This window comes from Mustela nigripes, chromosome 1 (genome assembly GCF_022355385.1).
Source record: "Mustela nigripes isolate SB6536 chromosome 1, MUSNIG.SB6536, whole genome shotgun sequence".
In the NCBI taxonomy this organism is placed as follows: Eukaryota; Metazoa; Chordata; class Mammalia; order Carnivora; family Mustelidae; genus Mustela; species Mustela nigripes.
This window is the reverse complement of record NC_081557.1, coordinates 103,103,077-103,123,629: the sequence shown is the minus strand read 5'-3', so window position 1 is coordinate 103,123,629 and position 20,553 is coordinate 103,103,077. Positions and strand designations below refer to the sequence as shown.

General features: G+C 42.8%; 1 long non-coding RNA gene across 1 annotated transcript; it reads right to left on the bottom strand.

The window, feature by feature from the left end:
* Nucleotides 1–13,935: 13,935 nt before the first annotated feature.
* LOC132013226 (uncharacterized) lies at nt 13,936–20,066 on the bottom strand. The gene is made up of 4 exons (XR_009402930.1): nt 19,805–20,066; nt 18,410–18,912; nt 18,209–18,299; nt 13,936–17,853 (listed from the first exon to the last, which is right to left on the bottom strand). It is a non-coding gene; the product is annotated as an uncharacterized LOC132013226 (long non-coding RNA).
* Nucleotides 20,067–20,553: the final 487 nt, after the last annotated feature.

The window sequence follows — 20,553 nt, the reverse complement described above, 5'->3', positions numbered from 1 at the left end:
CAGCTCTACAGGAAATCTTGAAAGGGGTCCTCTAAGCAAAGAGAGAGCCTACAAGTGGTAGATCAGAAAGGAACAGAGACCATATACAGTAACAGTCACCTTACAGGCAAAACAATGGCACTAAATTCATATCTCTCAATAGTTACCGTGAATGTTAATGGGCTAAATGCCCCTGTCAAAAGACACAGGGTATCAGAATGGATACAAGAACAAAACCCATCTATATGTTGCCTCCAAGAAACTCATTTTAAGCCCGAAGACACCTCCAGATTTAAAGTGGGGGGGTGGAAAAGAATTTACCATGCTAATGGACATCAGAAGAAAGCAGGAGTGGCAATCCTTATATCAGATCAATTAGATTTTAAGCCAAAGACTATAATAAGAGATGAGGAAGGACACTATATCATACTCAAAGGGTCTGTCCAACAAGAAGATTTAACAATTTTAAATATCTATGCCCCCAACGTGGGAGCAGCCAACTATATAAACCAATTAATAACAAAATCAAAGAAACACATCAACAATAATACAATAATAGTAGGGGACTTTAACACTCCCCTCACTGGAATGGACAGATCATCCAAGCAAAAGATCAGCAAGGAAATAAAGGCCTTAAACGACACACTGGACCAGATGGACATCACAGATATATTCAGAACATTTCATCCCAAAGCAACAGAATACACATTCTTCTCTAGTGCACATGGAACATTCTCCAGAATAGATCACATCCTGGGTCCTAAATCAGGACTCAACCGGTATCAAAAGATTGGGATCATTCCCTGCATATTTTCAGACCACAATGCTCTAAAGCTAGAACTCAACCACAAAAGGAAGTTTGAAAAGAACCAAAATACATGGAGACTAAACAGTATCCTTCTAAAGAATGAATGGGTCAACCGGGAAATTAAAGAAGAATTGAAAAAAATCATGGAAACAAATGATAATGAAAATACAACGATTCAAAATCTGTGTGACACAACAAAGGCAGTCCTGAGAGGAAAATATATAGCAGTACAAGCCTTTCTCAAGAAACAAGAAAGGTCTCAGGTACACAATCTCACCCTACACCTAAAGGAGCTGGAGAAAGAACAAGAAAGAAACCCTAAGCCCAGCAGGAGAAGAGAAATCATAAAGATCAGAGCAGAAATCAATGAAATAGAAACCAAAAAAACAATAGAACAAATCAACGAAAGTAGGAGCTGGTTCTTTGAAAGAATTAATAAAATTGATAAACCCCTGGCCAGACTTATCAAAAAGAAGAGAAAGGACCCAAATAAATAAAATCATGAATGAAAGAGGAGAGATCACAACTAACACCAAAGAAATACAAACTATTATAAGAACATACTATGAGCAACTCTACGCCAATAAATTTGACAATCTGGAAGAAATGGATGCATTCCTAGAAACATATAAACTACCACAACTGAACCAGGAAGAAATAGAAAGCCTGAACAGACCCATAACCAGTAAGGAGATTGAAACAGTCATTAAAAATCTCCAAACAAACAAAAGCCCAGGGCCAGACGGCTTCCCGGGGGAATTCTACCAAACATTTAAAGAAGAACTAATTCCTATTCTCCTAAAACTGTTCCAAAAAATAGAAATGGAAGGAAAACTTCCAAACTCATTTTATGAGGCCAGCATCACCTTGATCCCAAAACCAGCCAAGGATCCCACCAAAAAAGAGAGCAAGAGAGCTATAGACCAATATCCTTGATGAACACAGATGCGAAAATACTCAACAAAATACTAGCCAATAGGATTCAACATTACATTAAGAAGATTATTCACCACGACCAAGTGGGATTCATTCCAGGGCTGCAAGGTGGTTCAACATCCGCAAATCAGTCAATGTGATACAACACATCAATAAAAGTAAGAACAAGAACCATATGATACTCTCAATAGATGCTGAAAAAGCATTTGACAAAGTACAACATCCCTTCCTGATCAAAACTCTTCAAAGTGTAGGGATAGAGGGCACATACCTCAATATCATCAAAGCCATCTATGAAAAACCCACCGCAAATATCATTCTCAATGTAGAAAAACTGAAAGCTTTTCCACTAAGGTCAGGAACACGGCAGGGATGTCCATTATCACCACTGCTATTCAACATCGTACTAGAGGTCCTAGCCTCAGCAATCAGACAACAAAAGGAAATTAAAGGCATCCAAATCGGCAAAGAAGAAGTCAAATTATCACTCTTCGCAGATGATATGATACTATATGTGGAAAACCCAAAAGACTCCACTCCAAAACTGCTAGAACTTATACAGGAATTCAGTAAAGTGTCAGGATATAAAATCAATGCACAGAAATCAGTTGCATTTCTCTACACCAACAGCAAGACAGAAGAAAGGGAAATTAAGGAGTCAATCCCATTTACAATTGCACCCAAAACCATAAGATACCTAGGAATAAACCTAACCAAAGAGACACAGAATCTATACTCAGAAAACTATAAAGTACTCATGAAAGAAATTGAGGAAGACACAAAGAAATGGAAAAATGTTCCATGCTCCTGGATTGGAAGAATAAATATTGTGAAAATGTCTATGCTACCTAAAGCAATCTACACATTTAATGCAATTCCTATCAAAGTACCATCCATCTTTTTCAAAGAAATGGAACAAATAATTCTACAATTTATATGGAACCTAAAAAGACCTCGAATAGCCAAAGGGATATTGAAAAAGAAAGCCAACGTTGGTGGCATCACAATTCTGGACTTCAAGCTCTATTACAACGCTGTCATCATCAAGACAGCATGGTACTGGCACAAAAACAGACCCATAGATCAATGGAACAGAATAGAGAGCCCAGAAATCGACTCTCAACTCTATGGTCAACTAATCTTCGACAAAGCAGGAAAGAATGTCCAATGGAAAAAAGACAGCCTCTTCAATAAATGGTGCTGGGAAAATTGGACAGCCACATGCAGAAAAATGAAATTGGACCATTTCCTTACACCACACACAAAAATAGACTCAAAATGGATGAAGGACCTCAATGTGCGAAAGGAATCCATCAAAATCCTTGAGGAGAACACAGGCAGCAACCTCTTTGACCTCAGCCGCAGCAACATCTTCCTAGGAACATCGCCAAAGGCAAGGGAAGCAAGGGCAAAAATGCACTATTGGGATTTCATCAAGATCAAAAGCTTTTGCACAGTAAAGGAAATAGTTAATAAAATCAAAAGACAACTGACAGAATGGGAGAAGATATTTGCAAACGACATATCAGATAAAGGACTAGTGTCCAGAATCTATAAAGAACTTAGCAAACTCAACACCCAAAGAACAAATAATCCAATCAAGAAATGGGCAGAGTACATGAACAGACATTTCTGCAAAGAAGACATCCAGTTGGCCAATAGACACATGAAAAAGTGCTCCATATCACTCGGCATCAGGGAAATACAAATCAAAACCACAATGCGATATCACCTCACACCAGTCAGAATGCCTAAAATCAACAAGTCAGGAAATGACAGATGCTGGCGAGGATGCGGAGAAAGGGGAACCCTCCTACACTGTTGGTGGGAATGCAAGCTGGTGCAACCTCTCTGGAAAACAGCATGGAGGTTCCTCAAAATGTTGAAATTAGAACTGCCCTATGACCCAGCAATTGCACTATTGGGCATTTACCCTAAAGATACAAATGTAGTGATCCAAAGGGGCACGTGTACTCGAATGTTTATAGCAGCAATGTTCACAATAGCCAAACTATGGAAAGAACCTCGATGTCCATCAACAGATGAATGGATCAAGAAGATGTGGTTTATATACACAATGGAATACTATGCAGCCATCAAAAGAAATGAAATCTTGCCATTTGCGACAACATGGATGGAACTAGAGCGTATCATGCTTAGCGAAATAAGTCAAGCGGAGAAAGACAACTATCATATGATCTCCCTGATATGAGGAAGTGGTGATGTAACATGGGGGCTTAAGTGGGTACGAGAAGAATAAATGAAAGAAGATGGCATTGGGAGGGAGACAAACCATAAGTGACTCTTAATCTCACAAAACAAACTGAGGGTTGCTGGGGGGAGGGGGTTTGGGAGAAGGGGGTGGTATTATGGACATTGGGGAGGGTATGTGTTTTGGTGAGTGCTGTGAAGTGTGTAAATCTGGTGATTCACAGACCTGTACCCCTGGGGATAAAAATATATGTTTATAAAAAATAAAAAATTATATTAAAAAAAAAAAAAAAGAAGTGAGGAGACTTTTTAACCATCGTTTTCCGGGAGCAGAGGACTCATGTGTGGCGTTCAGCATTGTCATGAAGTTCCCATTAAGCTTTTACATAGGATTTCAGCAACATTGATGGGCATTTCCCGGATGCAGTGTTTCATAAGTGTGACTTCATAATCTCATTCAGGGTTTGGGCTGCAGGAGGCATCCTGTCCAGAGTCGTCATCAGATGCATTTGTCTCTGTTGCTTCGAGGCGAATGTTTTGTTCCTTACTTCTTCATTTTTCCCGTCTTTGAGTTTGTGTCTACAGTGACTACTTGAATGTTACATAGCTCCAAAATATGAGCTTGTTTTGTAAACAATAAGCATTGAAGATCTTCGTAATCTTTTCTGTATAGAAAATTCCAATTTTGGATTAGACACATGAAAGATAGTTTACAATGTTGATATTGAAACAGGATGAATCGTGGCTTGGGAGTTTGCGTGTGTTTTGAGTTTTTCTTATTGCTTAATAGTTATATTTTAAAAGGCACAGTTAGAAGATTTAAAAAACAATCAACTTTTGTCCTTCCTACATACCTGAAATTTTTCTTACCACTGAAATAGAAGGCACATGTGTGCATTTTTTCCCATTACTGTTTAACTAACTGCTTAGTAAAATTAACCTCTACTCTTTCCTATTCAGATGAAAATTGTGCTTTCTTTTCCCCCCTAAGATAGTTTTTCTTCTTCAGATATGTCAGAAACCACTCAAATAAGAGTTGAGTGGAATGCTAATTTCACATGAGGCCCCAGGATGGGAGAGGGGTTGTCACGTTAAGAGAATGCTAGTAAACCACCTAGATATTTATCCTGGCACTCTTGTGCAAGATCCCCTCAAGCTGACAAGGGAATTTACCCTTAAGCTGATAGTCATCATAATCAAGGAAGAAAGAATGATGGAATTGGGATATTACCATATTGTAACTTGAAGGCCTTGATGGGTCGAGACAACAGCGTCAGCGGCTGAGGACAGCACGGAACCAGAGAGCAGATGTTCTGAAGAACGTGCTCGTATCTCTGATGGAGGTTTGTGGCTTGAGATGTATGGAAAGATGCGTAGATAGAGATTAGATGTGGATACGGATCTAGATGTAGGTAACTCAGTCTGCTGTATGTGCTGTAAATCTGTGGTGAGTTTGGAGGCTTGTTCAGATATACCCTCCTCCCCTCTCCCAACACCCGCATTCTAGTATTTCTTACATAACCTCAGAAGAATAGCAGTTTATTATTTATGGTAATTTACTTTGTTGATTATATATGCTCATCATGTTCTTATGCTGACAAACACACCTTTAAAGTAAATTTTTAAGGTAAACTATAATTGGTTTTACTTGAGCTGGACAGATCATTTGTGAATGTAAACTTGAAAATACTTTTTTTTAAAAGATTTTATTTATTTATTTGACAGAGAGTGAGAGATCAGAAGTAGGCTGAGAGGCAGGCAGGGGGTGGGGGAAGCAAGCTTCCTGCTGAGCAGAGAGCCAGATGTGGGGCTCGATCCCAGGACCCCGGGATCATGACCTGAGCGGAAGGCAGAGGCTTTAACCCACTGAGCCACCCAGGTGCCCCAAAAATACTTTTTTAACTAACACCTTTCACAATCACACATGGTTATAATTTCCACCAGCCCCTTGGGGTAGACACACACACACACACACACACACACCATTTTTAAGGAGTGTCTTTATGGGAATTGCCAAATATTCGTGATCATAACATTTAATATGAACAGTGAGCCTGATTCTACTATTCCTTTCATATGCATATTCTCACTTGTGTTGCTATCCCCATCATGTAGATAAGGAAATGGGAGAGCCAACAAGCTAGGTGGCCTTCCCAAGATACCATTAGTAAGGTACCAGAACATAGTTCTCTTTGACTCCCATGCACATAGTCACAAAAATTAATTTATCCCAATAGTGCCTGAGTTAATTTTAGTGACAGCCACATCTGACAACAGTCTTGGAGATTGTCCTCTTGGCACGCCATCTGTTTTCAGGCGATCTGGGTGTGTGAAGCAGTGCTGTAGATGTGCTGTGCGACTCTGCCCTTCTTCTCCTACATATTATCCAAAAACATGAAAGCATCTCTCCACACCCAAACACAGACAAGCCAGAATCAGTATTAGTGTTGCTGCCGCTATAACAAATGGCCATGGACTGGAGGCTTCAGACTACACAGTCTCGTTTACACACAGTCGGAAAGGGCAGAGTTGGCGGGGCTGTGTTCCTTGGAGGGGCTTCAAAGAAGAACTGACTTCCTTGCCTTTTCTAGCTTCTAAAGACCACTCGCCTTCCTTGGCTCATGACCCTTCTTTGTATCATTCTTCCTGTTCTTTCCTTCATATCTTCCTCCTGTTAGACCATGGCAGTATTATTCCCAAGAGCCAAATCCTTTCTAAGAATTCAAACACCTGTGGACTCACTCGTTGACATCCAAGTTACGGTAGCTCCCTGCTAGGGAGTGCGACTCAGCAGTAGACACACCCATGTGGTGATACACCTTGAATACATAATACGAAATAAGAAGAATCAAAACCGAAGGCTACCACTGTATGATTTCACTTATGTAAGATTATGGAAAACTTGTATTATTGTGATGAAAAGTCAATCATTAATTGCCTCGGGCCAGGAATTTAATGAGACCAATGCAAATCGACAGAAGAGAAATCTGCAGGATGAGGGAAATGTTTCATACCCCAACTATGGCAATATTTACCCAACATTATGAAATACCCACAACCCAGCAGCTGAGCACTTAGAATGGATGCGTCTGAGTCAAGGTAAATGACCCTGCAATAAAAGTGGAAACTTTTTGTTCAACCATGTTGGTTATTTTGCAATTTCTTATTTGTATGCCACATCACCAATTTCCTTGTGGTTAGATTTGCTAAGGATACAAGCTTTGTCAACTTGCGTGCTAGAACAGTGAGTTTCACCTTTTCGATGATACGCTACTGGTAGACTAGTATGCGGTCGTGAGAGCAAATGCAGTGGTAGAAACTACGTTGGGACAGCTCTCTCTTAAAAAGCCCGACATGGAGCATGCAGAAGTAGATGTTATTGATAAAATCTCAAAGCTTCTTGGACCATTTTCTTTTCTGTGTAGCGTTTAAGTTCTGGAGCCAAGGACTGGGTACAGTGTGGTCCCGGGAAAGTTACGCAAAGGGTTTAAAGTGGGAGCCGGGCCCTTCTTTTCTATAAAGTTCTGATGGAATAAATTTGGTGCTAGTCTCTCACTGAAAGGCATTTCAGCAGAGATGAACCTCATTCCTTATCATTTCTTTATTTGTAAAATGGTCCAAGGATGTTGTTCTGATGTGAGAGAGTTGACTTGGTAGGGTGCCGTATGCCCAAACATCAAAAGGACCTTTTCCTAATTATTATTACAGTGACCATTAATGTACCTATATGTCCTGCTTTGCGTAAGTTAATAGGAAGTTCAGTTTCCCTCCATTCTGCCAAACAAAACACAGAACGACTTTAATTTGACCCATCCTTCTGCAAAATTATCTGAACGACAGGAGAAATTAATTTGTAAGTTATTTACAAATGCTCCATAAAGCACATACACTGCTGATTTATATGACAGTTAAAGGTCTATGAAGAAGGCAATGTTCACTAATCACTGGCACCTGGGACATTATCACCGTAAAGTAAGTGATGTCCTAAGGGTCTTAAAACTGTCACAGAAGAGGTTATGTTCATCAGAGGCACCTCAGGGTCTTTCTGAGAATCCTGAGCGCCAGTTCCATCCAGGGGTAAAGCATTCCAGGAGTATCAATACCATAGTCTTCCCATAGTCTGAGCCCAGCTGGTCACTTTCTACGGAATGGGCTGGGGTAACATCTATGCCGTCCACTCCTGGGATCTCTCTAAACTACACCCCACTCCATTCCCCCCCCCCGGTGCTTCCAGTAGGAGATATGGGGTGTGTTGCCCTGACACTCTGACACGGAGAACTCCGGTGGCCCTGTGCACACCCACCTTCCCGGGCTCCTCCTCCACTGGCCTTGCCTCCACTGGTGCCGCAGGTCCATACAAGTGTGTTATGATTCAGAGGGACTGGAACACTTTCCCTAAGCATGGCATTCCACCGTATGCTTCAGAGAGGCCCCAGATAGATCGAAATGACCTCAGTATTATCCAGACAAATATCCATGTGTCTTTCTGGTAAATGCTTGTAATATGTACCCACCCAGCCTAGACTTACAATGCTTAGACACTTGCCTTCTCCTGGATGCCTTCTCTGGTGCACCGTGTACCAAGGGTTCACTCCTTGTCCATGCTGTTGCTGTACTGATGAAAAAAGTCATTTGTAAAATTTGTATACAACATACTGTCGTGTACTACCTAAAAACTATTGCCTAGCTCTTTTTTTTTTACTTCTGTACTACAATTTCTTGAGGGTAGGAAACATACCTTATTCATCCTCGCAAACCTGGTGACTGGCTGTACTTAGGGCATATTATACTTTGAGATGGACGAGGTAGAGGAAATTCTGTACTGATGATAGCTGAGATTAGATGTTTTTCGATGTTCTTTCCAAAAGAAGAATTATTTATATCACCTGTTTGTTCATAATGTTTTTCTACAACTCCAATTTGACAAACCTAGTCCCTTTCTCGCTCCATTCTGTTAGAAGACGTTTGTCCATTACAAAACGTAGCTCCTTATACCTGAGATAGAGCAAGTAGAACATCCCTTTCCATTCTGTTAGCAGCATATAAATAATGTATAATGTTCTTCTTTCCCAATATTTCCAGATCTCTTAGGGCATTCAGGATACAAAGACAAATATTAATTTAAGTTCACTCACTTTCCTTGTATTTACTCTTCATCTTATTTATTAAAAAATTCAAAAAAGTGTAACAAAACAGAGAAACGATTCTAGTGCAACCCTACCTACACTCCACTCTGTAGTTTTGCAGTATTACTGAATCAATTACCTCTTGAGAAAAGTGCATTTCCAATGGTTTTTAACTGAAGTATTAAAAAAAAAAAGTCTTTCCCTCAAGCTCTTTGTAAAGGTTAAACATTCACACTCATCGTGTGGTATGAGTCTTAGTAATACATTTTGAGAACATTGATTCATCCAATTTTCTCTGTGGATAACAGACTGAGGATCCTTGCCCCCATAAAAGCCATCAAAAAGGCATTATGCTAAAGAAAGGTTTCAGTATCTCCTCTAGTCAGTGAGATCAATGTTTAGGGTTCTGTTTAAACAAGCATATTTTTTGGTGACGCTACCACTCATCACATCAACACTTCACACTCTCACCTCGATATTTAGGACTCTTTCTTAACTACCTCCATGGTTCATAAAGGAAGTTTATGGGTTCTGTCAAACGTTGTAGATAAAATCCTTCCAACAGAAACTTAGCCTTGAAAATAGAAATATCAGCTGTATCAAGATGTTCTGAAATCAAGTAGAAATGCAAAACCAGACCGTTCTATTCTCAAACATCTAGCTTTTCCTGAGGTGCTTGGTTGTATTCTAATAATTAAATGTTGGGTTCCAACAAACAGCCTCTTTGTCATGCCATCTTCTGGAGGTGGCCTTTCTTCCTCTGGTCTGAGAATTTGCTCTTGCCATGCTTTGTTTCCTCTTAGGTCTTCTCTCTCCGTTTCTCTCTCTTCCCCCCCCCACCCCCATCCTTTAATGTTTCTTTCACCACTAGCTTTTTCCTTCCCTACACAGCCTTTTTTTTTAAACTTTCCCTTTATAAAGGTCCTTCTTTGACCTGGGAAGCTGATCATTCCCTTTCCTTTTTTCATCAAAATTCATTTTAAAAAGAACTTTATTCTCACCATCTTCCTTTCCTTTCACTCCCACCTTAACCAGTGGCAAAGTGGACTCACAGTTAATTTCTATAAGGACTTTCCTCATTCCCCACTGTCCTTGAATGCTCTGTTGGGTTGAAATCATAAATCCCTTCCTCTTTCTTCCTTGGAAGTACTTCCTCCCCTTAATTGCATGCAGCTGTCCTCTTTTGGTTCTCTTCTTACGTGATCGAAATCTTGGACAGACAGGATTCTGACTGCCTAGGTCCAGTTCTTACTCCCTCATTAACTGGCTGTGGGAGCTTTCAAAGTGACTCTCCTGCCTCGTGCTCAACTTCTCTCATCCAGGCAGTCTTATCTTTAGAGCATGTTATCTGTCACTGTCACTGTGGAATAAGTGATTCGCATTAAACTAATGGGTCTTCTCAAATCAAGACAAAAATTCTCCAAAAGAAAGTTCTCAAGCACTAAAGTGAAATATATAGCTATTTTTGGAAATCAGTATTGTACCATAGATAATGTGCTGCTTTAAGCCTCAGAGATTTGGGTGACCCAAACAGATAATGTGAAACTAAAATATAATGACTAGGCATGTTTTTAGTCAATATTTAACAAAAATGTGTCCATCTGTGAAGTGCCCAGCTGTGCTGGGGGCCTGGACTTCCGGCAGGGAGAGACTCGCATCACTTAATAGCTATGGACATTATGCTCATTTAGTCTGTAATTTAAATGTCACTGTGATTTCAGTATGTGAAACTCTCACTTGCAAACATGAAGATGCACTTTCTTAAGGCATAAAGTTGCCTTTTGTGATGCAGAAATCCTTTCAAATCCTCAATTAGGCGTATGAAAACTTGTATAACGTAAGCTCACACCTCAAGTGTGCACCTTCATTGTCAAGAAGTATTTGCTGGTGTAAAGCTGTATTCTAGATTGAAAATCTGGTGTCACCCGTTGTCCTGACATGTTTGTGGCTAACACGGTCCGTGAAAACATGTACAAATGTGGAACTGGGGAGTCTGGGTTGGACCGGGGGAGCTGCAGCGTGCTAACCACGGGAAGATGACAGGAAAGGGACACAAAGTCTCTTACTTTGTGAGCTAGTCTGTAATGCATTTACTGGGTGTAGTCATTTTGATGACAATGGAAATCTATATTTTAATATACAGAATGTGCTCTGGGAAATGCATGGTAGTAAATGCTATTGCCTTTATGACACTACCCTAGTCTTTATATGGAAAGTCATATCCTCTTGTCTCTTACCTCTTGCTTTAACATGAGTTCAAAATATTTATTAATCTGTTAAAATTGCCTGCTGGCTGGCATATTGGGATGTTCTACATGCTTTATGGTGTAATTTTCCTTTTCCTCTGTGTTTTCTACCTTTAGTCATTACCCACAAAACTCATTATATTTTTGTCAGAATTTCATCTTGACCTCTGATAACTGTGAGGGCATCAGACAAGCTTTGTGTTGTGTTGAGATGGACATCTTTTAGATTTTATTGATATCCTTTTTTCCCTACTCTCTTCTTACCTGTATATTTTTTAAAGGTTTTATTTATTTATTTCACAGAGATCACAAGTAGGCAGAGAGGCAGGCAGAGAGAGAGGGGGAAGCAGGCTCCCTGCTGAGCAGAGAGCCCAATGCGGGGCTCAATCCCAGGACCCTGAGACCATGACCTGAACCGAAGGAAAAGGCTTAACCCACTGAGCCACCCAGGTGCCCCTCTTACCTGTTTAATTCAGTATCTCTACTTTTAGATGGGGCAAACCTGTCAGATGGGACCTTTCTGCTTTTACCCTCCTACTCCCTCATTCTGCCCCTTTCCTGTCCCTACCTGGAGGTTCAGGGAGCACACACAAACTCACCCACAAAAGGAGAGTCTGGGTGGCCAAGAGCAATTAGAATGGATATCTCTTTTTCATAGGTGCAGATTTTGATTTACTGTCTAATTATAGAGTATCACCTCACATGACTATCTTTATTTTCCATTTTGGAAAAGCACAAAACCCCTTTAAGAGATTTTGGGTAAAGATTGACCTCAGTCTCTCCCGTAAAAGAGAGGTTCTGTGTCCCTTTGCCTATAAAACAAGACCCTCCGCCTTGGAAATACAGCCCACAGCAGTGGTTTTCAAATTTGGGGTTAGAAAAACAACCACCTGGATTTCTCATGAAAGATGCAAATTTTTCAGAGATGTTCTTAAAGATAGTGTTTCTGGGAATTGAGGTGGAGTCAGGAATCTGTATTTTTAGAAGTGTTTCATGTAATTCCAGTTGAGATCTTTTAGGGACCATGGTTTGAGAAATTTTAGCCCAGGTTTCGGTTTCTTGTATTTTTTTTTAAAGCCCCGAGCTATTGTTATTCAAGCAGTAACATTAAGATTCAAACCTCTGAGCTTATGAAATTATGGGAGGAGACGGTGGTAGGTTCCTGATCACGTCTTTTGTGAAGCCAGCCGTGGGCTCAGCCCCCTCGTGCCGTATATGGAACGGAGTACATATTTCAGGGGCACTTGGGCCTGCTCTGTGGTCCGGGAAGGGTGGGCAGGTGCCCCCAAGAGCTCGGGCAAGATGGAGCATGAGGGACGGGGTGGGAGTAGGAGTTTCCGGAGACTTCCCGGGGGGGATTCTGCCAGTTAATAGGAAACGATGTTTGATTGAGTTCATCGGGAACAGGTGACACATCAGGCGGAAAGCACCCCCTGTTTCACCGGCCGTGGGACGCTGCTGACGACCCCGTTTCACCAGCTGTGTGACGCTGCTGATGACCCTGTTTCCCCAGACGTCGCGGGTAGGTCGGGGCAAGCTCACGACCCGAGGATAACCAAAACCAATGTTCAGAACTAGTTTGACTATCCGATTTTCCTGGGATAACTTCCCAACCTAAAACTAACAGTTCCAAACGAATCACCCGCCTCAAACACACACAGGACATTCCTGGGTCCCTTTTACTAAAACTGCTGAGACCGAAGTCCCAGACGCATGAGTGTGTGAGAGAAGATCAAGATCTGCGTCCCTTCTGTCTCCTTCTCGCTTCTCCTGAAGGTCACAAGAGGGTGACAGAGGAGAAACACGGATGCAGTCCAATGTACACTAATGACTAGGATTGCTGGAATGTTGTCAGGAATTCTAACACTCAGAGTGAGAAAACGTTGAAAAACCTAAAATTTTTAAGAAGACGTGGATCTAGTTTCCTATGTATAAGGCGCCTTTCAGGGGAGATTCCCTCCTGATGGTTGAGGCTTATAGTCCGTATGGGAACAGGAGGGCAGGAAAGAGGATACTGTCTCTTTTTCAGTTACAATCATAGTGTTGGCCAACAAAAACTTTTTATTACTGACAGCTATCTGCCTCCCACTATCACTGTTTCTGAAAATATAGGATAATGAAATGTGGTTAATGCTGGAGAGTCTACAGTCCTTCTAAATGAAAGGTCTCACCTTGTCTCTGTGTTCTAATTAAGGAAAGAGAGACCTAACAGGGACATTCTTTTTGTAGGTCTGACTCTCTTCAGTAGAGTTCATCAGCTGTATACTTTAGGCAGTATTTTTTTTCTAGCTTTAAAATAACAGAACTGAGGGGTCGATTAAAGACACCAAGTTTTGAAGTAGTAAACCACACAAGAGACCTGTTTACCTGGCTCATGCATGTTCTTTAACACCAAAACTAATGATGATAAAAATAACCACAATGACAAAGGGTTAAACAGGAATTTGGTTTTAGTGCATGAAAATGTATAGGAGAATTCACAGATGGTCTGAATTGAACCCAGCATTCCAAGTCCAAAAGTATGAATTTCTGTCCCAAGGACAAAAGTCAGAGACAGTTTTAGGAACAAAAGTTCCAAAGTTAGGAATATGAAAACAAATTATAACTTGGAAACTAAGGAACTGTTTTCCCAACTTTTTAAAGTTAAATAAAGTTGATTTTCTATATTAGAGAATAGAGACCTGAAATACAGTGGCTTATTTCCCTAGAAGGACCTTCAGGGGTTACTACTGTTGACCATGGATAACATATGTACATGTTTCCTCATTGACATGATTCTTGTGTTCGGGAATTGGGGAACGCTACTTAGGTTCTCCATCTGCATTCTCACAAGCCATTAATCTCTGAAAATTAATTGTCAGGTAAAGTCACAATTGATAAAAACCTTGTATCTTAGAGGCATTAAATAATGGAGAGTGTTCCCCTGCAGGAAAGTTAGGGTCAGCAAATGGGGTGAGGGGGCGTTCCTGGCTTTCTTCTGTTGTCACACGGAGGCGGTGCTTCCAGAGTCGGGGGGTGGGGGGGAAGGGGCTCAGGAGGAACCTGCACTGACAGGGAGAAACTGCAATGGAGAGGAACGGGAAACTGACTTAGAAAATGGTTTCCGTGATGGCCAGGCAGAGGGGAAAGCTGAGATAGAGAAACCGAGTAACAGAGGTGGGGCCAGGGATCCAGAATGAGCAGAGGAGACCTTCCAGCTGGAGAGACGAAATATCAGCAGAGGAAGAGCACAGGTGTTTCAGAGCCCAAGACACTGAGGGAAGAGCATGAGATACGCGGGTCTCCCATGGCACCGTCGCACAGTACCTACCGTCGTGTGTGCCGCTTCTCTAGGGGTTTCTAACATGGTTACAGAGGTGGAGTTGGTGACAGCCACCGGCAGGGGTCTGTCAGAAGATCCCCTCTTCCCCTATGGCACAGTCTCCCTAGAACTTCAGGCTTTGGGCCAGACATTGTCAGGTGTGCATGGAAGTCATTTCAGGGACTCCTCAAGGTCACAACAGTTATAATCACACTAACGCAGGGGTCTTCTTCACTGTGCTGACATTTTCACCGACCATGCAAGGACAGCGGTGGATAAAACTGCTGGCAACTTCTCACACATCAAGGTAGGGGCCAGAGACAACTAGGAGTCATTGCATTTCTCATTGTCATGCAACACACACATGCACACACACACACACTGGCCAAATTTATTTATGAATGACCTTTGTAAAGCAATAACAATTACTAGTTTTATTAAAATTGACCCCTGAGTATATGATGTGTCCTTTTACTCTTCCGTGTGACAAAATGAGAAACAGGCATCCAGCTCTTCCGTCGCCTGCCAGAGCTCAGTGCCCCTCTCAAAGCAACACCCTTGTGTGACGATGTCCCTTGCTAGCTGAGGGAGCCCCTGCCTTCACCAAGCATCATTCTCTTGACACTCCAGCATACAGACAAACTGTGATTCTTCACCCTCAAGTATTATGCAGATATTTTCTTTTAAAGAAAGAAAACCCAACACAATGAAAAGTGAAGGAGACAGCTGCCAAGGATAATATTGGTGCTTTAAAGCAAAAATTAAGTCTTTTGGAAAAACGGTATCTGCCGCGTGGTCTTGAGGGCTTCTCAAGACTCAGAGATGTTTCTGTTGAGTTTCATGGTAATATTAACAAATGTGATGTTTTATAATACTGTATAATGAAATGTATCCACGTGTGGGAAGTCTTTATGACTCAGTAAGGCACTGTTCATCAAATGGCTTCTGTGGGCAGCTCTAAAACCAACGTAGGAAGAAGATCCATTCGAAGTACACAATAGAAGGTGGTTTGCATACTATGCATAGGATACACATAAATTCCCCTTTCCTTTGTCCTGCAGATATAAACATCTGCCCACACATGTGCACGCACAATATGCAAATCACAGTAACCTACAGGATCGTGTTCTCCCGCGGTTTCCTCCAGCTTGCGATGCTCCCATGATACCTACGGCTGTAGGTATGGTCACCCTATTTCCCCGGTGTGGTCACTCTGCTCAGACCCTTGTAGGTTGCTCCTTACTGTGGTGTCAGGGGAGGGCATCCAGAGGATGTGACCACCGCTTTCCCGTGATCTGGACCAGGCCGGTCAGAGGCTTCCCACCCATCCCCTGCCCTTGGAATCTGGATTCTTCTTACCCTCCGAGCCTGCTGCAGCTGTCCCAAGGGCACAGCCTCAGGAAAGTGATGGAGTGCTGAGCCCCTCTGGTTGGTGTGTCTGACTGAACCGAATTACGGCCTCCAGATAAACCCTGAAGATTTGGTGGGCGGGTGAGGGAATCTGCTCATCTCATCGGCACCCAACACAAGCCTCGTCAGAAAGACCCGTTGCTTCTCGAACCCTCCACCTGCCAGTCTGGAGCCATCTGCCTACTTCTTTAGTCTCTTCCCGTGTTCCACATAAGGGGCTGATTTCAGATCGTACCAAGAGAAGGTTGCAAACCGGTGTGCAGGCCTTCTAGCACTGCCCTTCCCTAGCTGTCCAGATAACTGCAGGGCAGAATAATTTGGGAAGGAGGAATTTATTCTTCTCGAAGTTTCCTGCATACGCAGCACATACCTGCCCCCACCTACTTCTTGACTTTCGACAGGGCTCTCCCTTCAGATGTAAACCTGAACTGTTCAATGCCTGCAGAGAGAAAATACACAGGTCACTGTTACGGGAAACCACTCGTTTGCATTTATGAGGTTCCAATGGAAACAGCTTCAAAATCCCGCAATCCTGCTTAGAAGTTCCACGAAGAAGGAAACAACGAATGAGGCGATGCAGGCTGTCGTGGCTTTAGGATCTCGCCATCACGGTTCCTGCTCATTCATTTATCACCTCAGTCAGGTTTCAGTCCTTCATTTCACTGTGGCTTCATAAAGCTAATGCCTGATCCAAATCCTCTTCTCTAAAACAAAAACAAAAACAAACAAACAAAAAAACACCACCTCCTAAAATACGAAAGGCATTGGGTGCGTTGTCGTAGGGCCATTCCCTAGGTGGGTAATTGTGTCCTCTGTCCATTAGAGCCGTCTTGAAAGGTGTCAGGAGAAGTGTGTCTAAATATGTATGTTTTGTATATTGGACAAATCAGTAATTTCAGTAACCAAACATATTCAACTTTGATCTAAGAAAATTCTTAGAGAAATTTATTTTTCATTTTCATTTTGCATTGTTCAGAGAGAGCTCAGTTGCTCAGCATTCTTATTTCATAAACAACCCTTAATATACTTTTAGACAGTTAATGTCACCCTGGCTCTTTGATTTTGTTTTGTTTTGTTTTTAATAACTATATCCTACTTTTAACCTTTAACCTTTTCTCACACGGGGCTAATTCTAGTCAATTAATCATTTTGGCTGCTTGTTGCCCAATCTACTTCAGTTTTGTTTTGTTTTCATATATCATTTTAAAACACAAGACGGAGTCTGCCCTGTGCAGCTCCAGCCGGCTCCCTCACCAGGCTGGATCCCAGCCAGCCCGTCCGCGGCACCTCGGCCCCTTTGTTCTGCTGTGGACACCTGCTGCTGTGTGTGCTGTATTCAGAAGACTCCTTCTGCCAGGACACTTGAAGAACCAAGTAAATCAAGTCCACAAGAAGTGCTTGAAATAACATTAAGGCAAAACACGAGAATTAGGTCATGACAAAGTGGTCATTCTAGTATTCATTCACTTTACGATTTTTGGAAATGTGTTCTGAAAGATGACTGAGGTCATGTGTCCTTAGTCCCAAGAGTGCTTGATCAGGCGTCAGACTTGGGAAACAGCACTGCTCTCTAACACCGTTCCTTATCCCATCTTTTAGCCTCGTTAGTCTGACTCTGATCGCCCGCAACCAAAGGCCCGTATGTTAGACACCTGCTGTGGGGAATGCTCCCAGGCGGGCGCATGACCTGGAAAGCTTGCCGTGCATTGACAGGTGTTCGAGACCACGGCTGTAATATGGGTCAGACGCACAGAGGAAGAAACAGCCCCGTGGCAGCTCTGATTCGGGAATGATTCTGTCCAGGAAGTCAAAAAAGGATCACAGAAGAAGCTGGGCCTAGAAGAAATGAGATGAGTCAAGACATCAAAGGCTGTGGGCGTAGAGCTCGTGGGGGACTGAAAGCCCGGGCTCTATCCGGGAAGGGGAGAACAACTCAGGGATAGAATTCGGTAGAAATAGAAGTAGCAGAGGAATTGTGGGCCAGAAAAATGTATCAAATGCTGCCTTTTTGCATCTATTGCTTGCGAGGAGATGTACAGACGTGGTTGTATTAGAAACAAAAGTCTGGGAAAAAGTGGGCTGTAATCTTGGGGATTACATGTTGCAAAACTTATAAAAATGATAATAAAGAGTTGAGGGTAAATTAAAACTCCGTGAGAAGACAGTGGGTTTGGGGGAGAGGGTTACTGACTCAAGGATGCCCGATGAGGTCTAGGTCAGGAGCATGTGACGTAGAGAGCAGCCAGCAGCCCAGAGAGAGCAGAAGGACCATGATGGGTACCCTGGAGTGAAACAGGTAGGAAAAGATGTTCATGACAGACGCTGCCAGTGGCCCCCTGTCCGCAGTGTGTGCATTTCTCCACACTCTGGGCCAGCTCCCACGTGCCCATACCTCTGACGTGGCCTCCGAGTTGTTCCTGACCACCAGAGCCTCTTCTCCCCACTCAATGGTGCAAGGATAGCCCTCAGGATCGAGCACTCTCCTCCCGGGGCTGATGGGACCGTCTGGACCAGTAGCTCATCTCCCCATCTCTTGGGTGGAGTAATCCCCAAGTGCTTGTTCTCCTCTGTCTTCCTGGGTGTTTCAGTAGGATTGAGCTCTCATGCCCAGGAGGGTCAGGGACCTGTCACTGGATCCTTCCCTTCCTTGACCTACTTACCTCTCTCCATGGGTGTTTCCTGGGATTGCTTCCCTTTACAATTGCGTTTTTCAAGGTGTGCTTTAGGGAGAACCCAAATGAGGAGAGGGAGGCGAGAAGTAGCAGTATAGATACTCAGGGCCAGCAGGTCACTAGCAAGTGACCCATTTCTAGGGCTGTGCCACCAATGGTTCCATTGGAATTGCTGGAGGTAGTTCCTGGCACTGTTCAGCATCACAAGTACTAATGCTTTCTCCTGAGCAGAATTAAGACAAAAGGGGAAGAAAGGGGATACACAGATGAATTCGTTTTCTGTTGCATCCATAACAAATACCTAAAAACTTAGTGACTTAACACAACACACATTTGTGATTTTTTTACTTCTAGAGGTTAGAAGTCTAGTACAGGTCTCACTAGGCTGTCAGGTGTCAAGACGTCTGTGTTCCCTCTGGAGGCCCATCCATTCCCATGCCTTGCTTACATGGTAAAATGCCACCTTCATTCCTTGACTTCCTTATACCTTCAGAACCTATAATACTGCCTGTCTCTGACCATTCTCCCAAGAGCCACATTACCTCCAACCCCAGCTGGTAAAAGTTCTCTGCTTCCAGAGAGTCCCACATTGGGCTGTCTCCTCAGTGGGAAGACTGTTCCTCCCTCTCCCACTCCCCCACCCCCAGCTCTGTTCCCTCTCTCACTGTTTCTCTCTGTCAGATGAATAAATAAAATCTTTTTTTAAAAAAAGGAGGATAATGAGAGTCGTTGGTCCTGTATTATGCTGCATCCTTTAGAAACTGTTTCCTAATGCAACATTAGAATGACTTCATAAAAGATACATTTGAGTTGAACCCTTTGGGAGGAACCCTTGCAGGGCTGGTGCTGATGAAGCCAACAGCTACGAACCATTTCCACATCCTCATGAGATTAGATTGGTTCCATCCCAATAATCTAAAATAATCTCGCCACCTCAGGGTCCTTAACTTAATCACACATGCACATCCCTTTTCACCATGAACACTAACAGTTTCTCAAATTCTGGGGACTAAGAAAGGGACATCTTTAGGGGCATTAATCCACCTAGCCCACTGGCTAGGAGGAGAAAAGAAAAAGAAAAAGCATTTAAGAGCTATGAAGACAGTAGTACTTACAAAGGTTGTATGGTTTGTTGGTCTGAGTCAACATCCATGGTCACACTTGCATCCTGTCTCCCGTAGGCAGAATAGGAGACTGGGGTCTGATCGGGAGCGAAGCAAGCCAGATTCACAGTCCCAGCGAGTGTTACGGGAATGATAAGTTGTGATGGAGGATGTGTCTTAATACCTTGAACATCCAAATTCCCTTGAAATTTCTGGGTCTACAGGAATGAGTGGCCATGTGGCTGCTGGCAGGCATGAGGCACCTGCTGGCCCTGGGCCGGGGACATCCACTCCTCGCCACATGGGCCTCTCAATGGGAGAAGTTACAACATGGCTGCTTATTTCCCTGCAGAAACTTTGAGGCTGCAAATCTTCTTCTTCTTTTTTTTTTTTTTTTTTTAAGCTGCTAAGTTTGGGCCTAATTTGTGATACAACACGGGATAACCACTAGGATGCTCCAAAGAAGGCAGATACCATAGAGGAAGCCTGAACAGAAGCAGGTATGACAGACTTCCCATCCACGGGAAGGTCTTTGTCCTTGGCACCTTGCTGCTTTCGAAGCAGTCCAGTGGTCTCATCCGTGGGCGACTTCCAGACCAGGGATGAAGACTGTGCCTGGGAACAATAGCTCTGCTCCGTATCACCTAGACGGACAGAGCCATTGTTACCGATGACCCTCGGAGCTGGCAAGATCAGAGACTGGCACTGAGCCCTTGGTGCACCACAGCCCCTCGTGGACACTAACCAGCCACTTACTGGCA